Source organism: Anolis carolinensis, chromosome 1 (genome assembly GCF_035594765.1).
Source record: "Anolis carolinensis isolate JA03-04 chromosome 1, rAnoCar3.1.pri, whole genome shotgun sequence".
NCBI lineage: Eukaryota > Metazoa > Chordata > Lepidosauria > Squamata > Dactyloidae > Anolis > Anolis carolinensis.
The window spans coordinates 361,040,457-361,052,614 of NC_085841.1; positions in this window are offsets into that span (position 1 = coordinate 361,040,457).

Here is a 12,158-nt window from a genome sequence, read left to right on the forward strand (position 1 = left end):
CCTTGGAGTCAGATGGAAACGAGTAGTGGATTTGCGTGTCATCTGCGTAGAGATGGCAACGCCCTCCAAAACTCCGGATGACCTCTCCCAGTGGTTTCATGTAGATGTTAAATAGCATGGGGGATAAGATAGACCCCTGCGGAACCCCACAGGTCAATGGCCAGGGGTCCGAGCAGGTGTCCCCCAGCTTCACCATCTTATGTCGGATAACCGGAACTCTACTGTACTGCTCAATTAAACAGGAATAACACTTTCAAGCTGAGAACAAAAAAATTTGAAGACTTTGAAGATTAAGCTACAATTGGAACCTGTATTTATTCCTTTGAAACTCCTTGATCAACCCAAAGGATGCTTCCCAATTGTTCCTCCTCTTAATCCTGGTTGCAATGAAATGAGAAGTTAGAGGAAGATTATGCAACTCTCTTCTGCCATGCAGCAAAAGCACAATAAAAGCAACCCTTCGACTAGAATTACAAGCTTGGTAGATACAAGGAATGCTGTGGATGTAACATATCTTGATTTCAATAAAGCCTTCAACCGAGTCCCCATGACCTTCTTGCAAGAAACTAGTCCAATGTGGGCTAGGCAAGGCTACTATTAGGTGGATCTGTAATTGGTTAAGAGACCAAACCCAAAGTGTGCTTCTCTCCAATTGTTCCTCTTTTTCATCCTGGAAAGAAGTTACTAATGTATTTGGATACCATAAAGAGGATTCATAATTCATAATACAGGGATCATCAACATCTTTATCATTGACTTGGATGATAGAATGGAAGACATGCTGCGTTGCTATGAGTTTTCCAGGCTGTATGGCTATGTTCCAGAAGCATTCTCTCCTGACATTTTGCCCACATTTATAGCAGGCTTTCTCAGAGGTTGTGAGGTCCGATTACATGTGCAGATGGCACCAAATTGGGATAAATATTTAGTAGCCCAGAGGACAGGATCAGGGTCCAATATAACATAATATATTAGAGAGATGGGCCCAAACTAACACAATGAATTTCAACAGAGAGAAATGTACAGGACTCCACTTTGGCAATAAAAATGAAATACACAAATATGAGAGACAATAGAGGAGTTAGAAATATCAAGCAGGTTATCCTTGCAACTGGCAAATTGGAAATCACATTTATTTCCTCGTCCGTTAGTTTAAGGTTGGATTTTCGCTGCCCTATAATTCAGTTTCAAGATGCAGATTGATTGCAACGAATTGGGTTATATAGGGAAGTGTAGACTGAGATAATCCAGTTCAATGCACATTCTGAAATTGGATTATAGGCCAGTGTAGATCTAGCCTAAGTAGTGTAAAGTATACTAGTAGATTTACACCCAAATTGCCCTATAATCTAGTTTCAGAGTTAATTGCATTGAACTGGATTATAGTGCAGTGTAGATTTATGTAATCTAATTCAAAGCAGGTAATCTGCATTCTGAAACTGGATTATAGAGCAGTGTAGATCCAGTTTTAGCTGTTGTTTTTGCTGGTCTGTGTAGGTTTGTGTGTTTGTAAGCTTTTATAATACAGTAGAGTCTCGCTTATCCAACATTCTGGATTATCCAACGCATTTTTGGAGTCAATGTTTTCAATATATCGTGGTATTTTGGTGCTAAATTCATAAATACAGTAATTACTACATAGCATTACTGCGTATTGAACTACTTTTACTGCCAAATTTGTTGTCTAACATGATGTTTTGGTACTTAATTTGTAAAATCATAACCTAATTTGATGTTTAATACGCTTTTCCTTAATCCCTCCATATTATCCAACATATTCACTTATCCAATGTTCTGCTGGCCCGTTTATGTTGGATAAGTGAGACTCTACTGTAATAATAATAATAATAATAATAATAATAATAATAATAATAATAATAATAATAACTTTATTTATATACCGCCCTATCTCCCGGATGGGACTCAGGGCGGTTTCCAGTCATAAAAACAACACAAACATTACATAACAACGTAATAACACATTATTAAACAAAGTAGAATAATATAATTATAACAATAAATAATTTTCCTTTTTATCTTATGTATTATAAGCTTGAATGTGCATTAATAGAATATATGTTTCAAAATAATTCCTGAATTTTTGAAAAAGGAAATACCATAGGTAAAACTGATGCTAAAACAGGCCGTATTGTGAGCAAAGGAGATATAGTTTAAGACCTCTGCTTCTCTCTTAAATCCAGCCCTGTCTCCAAAGAAGTCACTTGTCTACGACTTTAATATAATTTGGCACCATGCAAAGACTTTTTTGATTCATCCAGACTTTGAGATTTAGGAGTGTGTTGCTAATTCTCTGCTTTGTTAACCGGAGCAATACTGAGTTTTCCCGCCCCTGCCTTACTGGGGACCTGTGGGTTCCAATTAATGCCACAGCCATATAATTGGAGGCATTTCTATTTTTGAAAGCCATAACTTCATTGTGCCACAGGGCAGCCTGGGATCTTTCGCTCTGGGCACGATTTCACCTAATTAGGCTAATTAACGAACTAGGACTTGCCACAGGCTAAGTCAGGCTGGTGAGTAGTCTTTAACACGGCTTTTCTTCTGCTGCCTCAAGATTTATTCATAAATATATGCAGACAAATACAGTTGGAAAATCAGAAATATCCAACATGGAATAGAACAGGGGTCCCCAAACTAAGGCCCGGGGGCCGGATGTGGCCCTCCAAGGTCATTTAGCTGGTCCCTGCTCGCAGTTTTAGACTTAGGCTCGCCCAAAGTCTGAAATGACAGCAACAACAACAACAACAACAACAACAATCCTACTTAACTTGACTATCTCATTGGCCAGAAGCAGGCCCACACTTCCCATTGAAATCCTGATAGGTTTACTGTATGTTGGTTAAAATTGTTTTTATTTTTAAATATTGTATTGTTTTTTCATTTACCCTGTTTCTCCTAAAATAAGACATCCCCAGAAAATAAGACCTAGTAGAGGTTTTGCTGAATTACTAAATATAAGGCCTCCCCCGAAAGTAAGACCTAGCAAAGTTTTTGTTTGGAAGCATGCCCGCCGAACAGAACACCAGATCATGCAGGATCGGTAAATGTACCTACCATAGAGTATTGTACATGGAAATAATGGTAGTAACAAGAAATTTTTGATAGGATTCACAGTTTGTCTGGTTATGCTGGTTTGTGATGACAACTACTGTACAGTATATAATAAATGTTCAATTTTTTTGTTCAACAATAAATGTGAATTCTTCTTCATGGAAAAATAAGACATCCCCTGAAAATAAGACCTAGCGCATCTTTGGGAGCAAAAATTAATATAAGACACTGTCTTATTTTCGGGGAAACACGGTACTAATATTGTGCTATGGTAATAATGGAATATATTTTGTATACATATAATATTGATACTAATATTATAATGTCATACAATATAATACTAATAATAATGCAACATAATAATATTAATTATACATTATATATTAAATGTAATATTACTAATAATATTACGGTATAGTGGTATAGTACAATATAGTAATATCTAATGCTAATATCGTGCTATGCTAATAATATAATATATTGTATGTACATATAAATATTGATACTAATATTATAATGTCATACCATAGAATACTAATAATAATGCAACATAATAATATTAATTATACATTATATATTAAATGTAATATTACTAATAATATTACAGTAATAGTGGTATAATACAATATAGTAATACTAGCTGTGCCCGGCCACACGTTGCTGTGGCAAAGTGGTGGTAGTATTGGTTAAAAATTGTTGTGTAATTTTTATTTGACATTATTTGTATTTTTTTGTTAATTTTATTGTAAGTTATCTTTTTATTTATTATATTTTATTATTTTCTTGTATTATTTTTAGTTATTTTCTGTTATTATAGTATTTTATTGTATTAATTTTTTAGTGTTTTTTATTGTTTTTATTGGGTTGCTAGGAGACCAAGTTGGAGGAGCTTAGCCTTCTAACTGGCAGCAATTGGATAAAAGCAATTATTCCTCTCTCTCTCTCTAATTAGGACTTTATTTTTCTTTTCTTTTTGTTGTATCAACCTAGAGCCGTGGATGTTGGGTTGTGTTGTCAAATTTCGAGGCTGGGGGGCCTGCAGTTTTGTTGTTTTGTGGGTCGCCGTGATGCCATCACTCTTTTATATATATAGATATAATGATAATATTGTGCTATACCATTAATATAATATCTTGTATGTACATACAACTTGTAAGCCGCTCTTGGGTCCCCTTCGGGGCAAGAGAGGGCAGGGTATAAATGTAGTAAATAAATAAATGTTGTTTGGGGGAGGTTTGCACCACAAATAAGACATGTGCAGTGTGCATAAGAATTTGTTCATAATTTTTTTTTGCAAATGATAATTCGGCCCCTCAACCGTCTCAGGGATTATGAACTGGCCCTCTACTTTAAAAGTTTGAGGACCCCTGGAATAGAAGATATGTTGGCCAAGATTTACAGATGGCTCCAAATTGGGAAGGAGATTTAATAGCCCAGAGGGCAGGATCAGAAGCCAAAATGACCAAAACAGATTGGAGCGCTGAACCAAAACTTTTTTTTAAAAAAAATGAATTTTAACTATAAAAATGTACAATACTATACTTTGGCAATAAAAATGAAGTGCACACATACAGGATGAGTGACACCAGGATTGAAAATAGTCCATGAAAAAGGGATCTAGAAGTCTTAGTAGACTACAAGCTGAACATGAGTCAGGTTTTGGTTCCTGGGTTATAAATGTCATTTCCTAATTGGCTCTATCATAAAAAGATGGGGAAAGTTTATTAAACTTTGTTTTTTTCAGGGCATTCTGCAGCGCATTTTGCTATAATTTGTCAATGAATATCTCATGGAGTCTCAACCCATTCAACATAGTTTGTGGCAGCCACAAAAACAAAGTTTCTGTAGTATAAAAAGTACAGTGGAGTCTCACTTATCCAAGCTAAACGGGCCGGCAGAAGCTTGGATAAGCAAATACCTTGGATAATAAGAAGGGATTAAGGAAAAGCCTATTAAACATCAAATTAGGTTATGATTTTACAAATTAAGCACCAAAACACCATATTGTACAACACATTTGACAGAAAAAGCAGTTCAATACGCAGTAATGTTATGTTGTAATTACTGTATTTACGAATTTAGCACCAAAATATCATGATATATTGAAAACATTGACTACAAAAATGCCTTGGATAATCCAGAGGCTTGGATAAGCGAGTCTTGGATAAGTGAGACTACTGTACTTTCAATGAAGTAGGAAATAATATTTTCAAACCAGGAACAGATTTTTTTTCCAAATTTTGTGATATGGCAATTCTAGGCTGCATCAACAGGAATACTGACTAGATCAAGAGAAGTCATAATCATACTCTATTTTGCTTTGCTTTGGTTAGACCTCAATTCAATGAGCATATTGACAAACTGGAAATTGTCCAGAGAAGAGCGACCAAAATGACCCTTCTACGCTGCCATATAAACCATATTATCAAAGCAGATAATCCACATTATCTGCTTTAAACCGGATTATATGAGTCCACACTGGATCCAGACAATCTGGATTTGATATGGCAGTATAGAAGGGGACTTAGCCTGGATCTACACTCTCATATAACCCATATACACTGCCATATAATCTGCATTACAGAATGCAGATTAACTTCATTGAAGTGGATTATATGAGCCGAACCCCGTTCAAATTGTTAATCTGCATTCTGAAACTGGATTATATGGCAGTGTAGATTCAACTGAGGCCCCATCTACACTCATATATGCAATCCAGTTCAATGCAGTTCGATCCGCATTATATGGCAGCATAGAAGGGGCTAAAATCTTTGCTTTCCCATTAGTATTTATTTATTTATTTATTATTTTTATTTACAGTATTTATATTCCGCCCTTCTCACCCCGAAGGGGACTCAGGGCGGATTACAATGAACACATATATGGCAAACATTCAATGCTAACAGACAAACAACATTCAGTTTTAGACAGACACAGAGGCATTTTAACATCTTTCCAGCTTCACGATTCCGGCCACAGGGGGAGCTGTTGCTTCACCGTCCATTGGTGGCTGTTCTTCCTCATTCTTTTCCTCATGTTTTGCTGGCAGTTTTATGGTGTTGTAGATTAGTTAAATTAGCCTCCCGCATAAAGCATACCTAAATTTTCCCTACTTGACAGATGCAACTGTCTTTCGGGGCTGCTAGGTCAACAGCAAGCCGGGGCTATTTTTTTTTTAATGGTCGGAGACTTAACCCGACCCGGGTTTCGAACTCATGACCTCTCAGTCAGTAGTGATTTATAGCAGCTGGTTACTAGCCAGCTGCGCCACAGCCCGGCAAAAGCAAACTGCAGCATCTTCCCATTTGTTTCCTATTTGACGATTTCTGCCGTCCTCATCGCACTCTGATGATGCACATGCCTTACTTTTCATCTGTGAAAGGTTGGAGAACATGCGCTGGTTCTGTCCTGCTGACGGTGGAAACGAGATCTTTATTACTTTTTATAAAGGAAGTCAGCAGATAAATATGAGCCGGGAAGGCAAACTGCTGAGTCCGAAGACCCAGATAATTCTCTGTGCTGCCCAAGGTCACACAAGGAAGTGAGTTGCAGTTCTGGGAAGGAAGCCTAAAAAGAGACTTCCAAAGCAGAGTCTGTTAAAATGTATAGAAAATCAATGAAATGAAGAACTGGGTTGAGATAATGAAAATCTCCCCAGTAATAAGCCAAAATAAGCCAGAAACAGAAAATACCACAACTTAAAATGATATAATCATCAGTCTGTATAGTTCAGTTATTCCACTACCTTAATGCTTACCGTATATACTTGAGTATAAGCCGACCCGAATATAAGCCGAGGCACCTAACTTTACCATGAAAAAACTGGGAAAACATTTACTCCAGTATAAGCCAAGAGTGGTAAATTTCAGAAATAAAAATAGATACAGTAGAGAGTCTCATCCAAACCTCACTTATCCAAGCCTCTGGATAATCCAAGCCATTTTTGTAGTCAATGTTTTCAATATATCATGATATTTTGGTGCTAAATTCGTAAATACAGTAATTACAACATAACATTACTGCAGGGGTCCTCAAACTTTTTAAGCCGAGGGCCGGTCCACAATCCTTCAGACTGTTGAGGGGCCGGATTATCATTTGAAAAAAAAATACAAACAAATTCCGATGCACACTGCATATGTCTTATTTGTAGTGCAAAAACAACAGCAACAACAACAACAACAACAATGAAAGAACAATACAATATTTAAAAATAAAAACAATTTTAACCAACATACATTTATTAGGATTTCAATGGGAAGTGTGGTCCTGCTTCTGGCCAATGAGATAGTCATGTTAATTAGGGTTGTTGTTGTTGTTGTTGTTGTGTGCCTTCAAGTCATTTCAGACTTTGGGCGAGCCTAAGTCTAAAATTTATTTATTTATTTATTTATTTATTTATTTATTTATTATTTACTGCATTTATTTACTACATTTGTATCACATCCTTCTCACCCCAAAGGGGACTCAGAGTGGCTTACAAATTATATGTATATACAATATATTATATTATTAGCCTAGCACAATATTAGCATAATATATTACTACTAGCTGTGCCCGGCCACGTGTTGCTGTGGCATTTTCTGGTGGTGTTGGTGAGAAATTGTTGAGGTAGTGGTGGTATTGAATGTCTGTTGTATGGTAGTTTTTATGTTTAGTATGCACACTGAAGTGGATTATATGGCAGTGTGGAGTCAAGATAATCCAGTTCAAAGCAGATAATATAAGATTATAAATGGGTTGTATAGCTGTGTGGAAGGGCCTTGATTCTACACTGCCATATAATCCAGTTAAAATCTGATAATCTGTGGAAGAGGCCTAAGTGAGGCCTAACTGTGCCTGTCCCCTGGGCTGAGTAGGTTGCTAGGAGACCAAGTGGGCGGAGCTTAGCCTTCTAACTGGCAGCAATTGGATAAAAACTATTATTCCTCTCCCTGTAATTAGGACTTTATTTTTCTTTTCTTTTTGTTGTATCATCCTAGAGTCGTGAATGATGGGTTGTGTTGTCAAATTTCGAGATTGGGGGGCCTGTAGTTTTGTTGTTTTGTCCGCTGCCCTGATGCCATCACTCTTTTATATATATATATAGATATTGAACTATACCACTATACTGTAATATTATATGCAATATATAACATATAATTAATATTATTATATGGTATTATTATTCGTATTATATTGTATAAAATGATAATATTATTATCAATATCATATGTATATACAATATATTATATTATAAAACTGAGGGCGGGGGCCAGGTAAATGACCTCGGAGGGCCGCATCCGGCCCCCGGGCCTTAGTTTGGGGACCCCTGCATTACTGCGTATTGAACTACTTTTTCAGTCAAATTTGTTGTATAACATGAAGTTTTGGTGCTTAATTTGTAAAGTTATAACCTAATTTGATGTTTAATAGGCTTTTTCTTTATCCCTTCTTATTATCTAAGATATTCGCTTATTCAAGCTTCTGCTGGCCCATTTAGCTTGGATAAGTGAGACTCTACTGTACCAATAAAATTACATTAATTGAGGCATCAATAGCTTAAATGTTTTTGAATATTTACATAAAGCTCAGATTTAAGATAAGACTGTCCAACTCTGATCAAATTATTATTCTCATCTTCTTCAATGTAAATGTGCTTATGTATCCTTTTAAAAATAATAGAGTAAAATAATACATGTAATAATAATAATAATAATAATAATAATAATAATAATAAATAATACAGGAAAAGAATACAAGTAATAATAAATAGAGTAAAATAATAAATGCAATAATAATACAGTAGAGTCTCACTTATCCAACATAAACGGGCTGGCAGAATGTTGGATAAGCGAATATGTTGGATAATAAGGAGGCATTAAGGAAAAGCCTATTAAACATCAAATTAGGTTATGATTTTACAAATTAAGCACCAAAACATCATGTTATACAACACATTTGGCAGAAAAAGTAGTTCAATACGCAGTAATGCTATGTAGTAATTGCTGTATTTACGAATTTAGCACCAAAATATCATGATGTATTGAAAACATTGACTACAAAAATGTGTTGGGTAATCCAGAATGTTGGATAAGCGAGTGTTGGATAAGTGAGACTCTACTGTAATAAGATCAGAGTGAAATAATAAATGCATTAATAATAATAAAAAATAGAGTAAAATAAATGTAATTGCAGCAACAATAATAGAGAAAAATAATAAATGTAATAATACCAATAATAATAGAGAAAAATAATAAATGTACCAATATTCTCAAATATAAGCTGACCCAAATATAAGCCAACCAGGACCCTCACCCTGGTTGAGGGGGACTTTTTCAGTCTTAAAAAAAGGACTGAAAAACTAGGCTTATATTCGAGTATATACAGTAATTGAAAAAAATTAGTCTAGCATTTTTTTCCAGAAAGAGGTAAAAGGAAATAAAGGAAATCAAATTAAGGGTGCACCTACATTGTAGCAATATCACAGAAAGTCAAAGGAGGCAAGGAAGATACAAAGAATCAAGAGTCGAGGATAATGTACCACAGTGCACCTTTATACTTTGTAATAAATTAACTAAATAAGGGAAAGAATGTTGCAGACAGTATGCTTATGGGAATCATTTGTTGGCCAGGTGGAATAGCAGTGAATAGCCTTGCCGCCTTAAAGCCTGGTCGTTTTCTGGAGTAGCTGGAGTCGTATCCTCAATCAAAGAGCCGCTTTGAAGCCTGGCTACTTCCTTAGTAGGGGAATCCTTGTTTGGCCAGCTTGAACTGCACTGAATAGTCTTGCAGCTTAAAAGCCTGGCCACTTTCTACATAGGGCTTCCTTGCTAGGCCAGGTTGAATAGCATGGAGTAGCCTCGTGACTTCAAAGCCTGGGGGTTTTCTATCTAGGGGAAATCTTGGTTGGCCAGGTTGAATAGCACTGAATAGCCTTGCTGCTTGCAAGCCTGGCCGCTTTCTACCTTGCGGAATCCTTGGTTGGCCAGGTTGAATAGCAATAGTCTCAGTTTGGCAGGTATGAATGCTGCAATTAGCCACCTTGATTAGCATTTAATGACCTTGCAGCTTCAAAGACTGTCTGCTTCCTGCCTGGGGGAATCTTTGTTGGGAGGTGTTAGCTGGCCCTGGTTGTTTCCTTTGTGGAATTCCCAATTTCCCTGCTTTCAGAGTGTTGCTCTTTATTTACTGTCCTGGTTTTAGAGATTATATTGTTCTGTATTATTCTATCACAGTAATCATTTCATATTACAGTAGAGTCTCACTTATCCAACATTCGCTTATCCAATGTTCTGGATTATCCAACGCAGTCTGCCTTTTAGTAGTCAATGTTTTTGTAGTCAATGTTTTCAATACATTGTGATATTTTGGTGCTAAATTCGTAAATATAGTAATCACTACATAGCATTACTGCACATTGAACTACTTTTTCTGTCACATTTGTTGTATAACATGATGTTTTGGGGCTTAATTTGTAAAATCATAACCTAATTTGATGTTTAATAGGCCTTTCCTTAACTCCTCATTATCCAACACACACACACACATATATATATACAGTAGAGTCTCACTTATCCATCATAAACAGGCTGGCAGAATGTTGGATAAGTGAATATGTTGGATAATAAGGAGGGATTAAGGAAAAGCCTATTAAACATCAAATTAGGTTATGGTTTTACAAATTAAGCTCCAAAACATCATGTTATACAACTAATTTGACAGAAAAGTAGTTCAATATGCAGTAATGCTATGTAGTAATTACTGTATTTACGAATTTAGCACCAAAATATCATGATGTTTTGAAAACATTGACTACAAAAATGCGTTGGATAATCCAGAACATTGGATAAGCGAATGTTGGATAAGTGAGACTCTACTGTAATTACAACATAGCATTAGTGAGCATTGAACTACTTTTTCTGTCAAATTTGTTGTATAATATGATGTTTTGATGCTTAATTTGTATAACGATTACCTAATTTGATGTTTAATTGGATTTTCCTAAATCCCTTCTTATTATCCAACATATTCACTTATCCTGCCGGCCTGTTTATGTTGGATAAGTGAGATTCTACTGCATATTGATAATCTTATATTATCTGCTTAGGACTGGATTATATGAAGCCCCTTCTTCACAGCTGTATAAAATGCACACTGAAGTGGATTATATGGTAGTGTGGACTCAAGATAATCCAATGCAAAGCAGATAATATAAGATTATATTGATATAAGATAATAATGGATTATAAATGGGTTATATAGCTGTGTGGAAGGGCCTTGAGTCTACACTGCCATATAATCCAGTGCAAATTAGATAATCTGTGGAAGAAGCCTAAGTGAGGCCTAAATCTGCCTGTCCCCTAACTGAACCCTGGCTGTCCCTTGGCTGAGTTGGTTGCTAGAAGACCAAGTGGGCAGAGATTAGCCCTCTAAACTGGCAGCAATTGGATAAATCAATTGCTCTCCCTCTAATTAGGACTTTATTTTTCTTTTCTTTTTGTTGTATCAACCTAGAGGCGTAGATGATGGGTTGTGTTGTCAAATTTCGAGGTTGGGGGGGCCTGTAGTTTTGTTGTTTTGTGGGTTGCTGTGATACCATCACTCATTTATATATATAGATCTATTTGCCTGAAAATATATATCATGCATATATCACGCATATATATACACACACATATATATTTGCATGCTATAATCACATATCTCTCTATCATCATATATGTGCTTGCAAGTTGAGATTACAATGCCTGCCATCTATAACCGGAAATGTTGCTGCAAGCGCAAAGAACCCGCACCTCTTTACCCAACTCTTTCTGGAATCCACTAAAAATGCCTTCTCAGCGGGCGTTAACGGAGGCGGTGTTTTTAGGTGTCTTCAAAATCGCCTGCGCGCGTCGGAGCGACACTTATTGGGAAAAAGAGGGACGCCATCTAAAAAGCATCTCCCGCTAAAGAAGCTGTGTATTTAAGAAAGTGTGTGGTAGGAAATAAAGAACCCTACGGAGAGATATAAATAATGACTGGCATCAGGCAGCAACTTAGGTAACTATAATATGCGCCGGCGGCTGCGGAAGGCCCCCGACTGGCGGATTCGGCCAATCCACGTC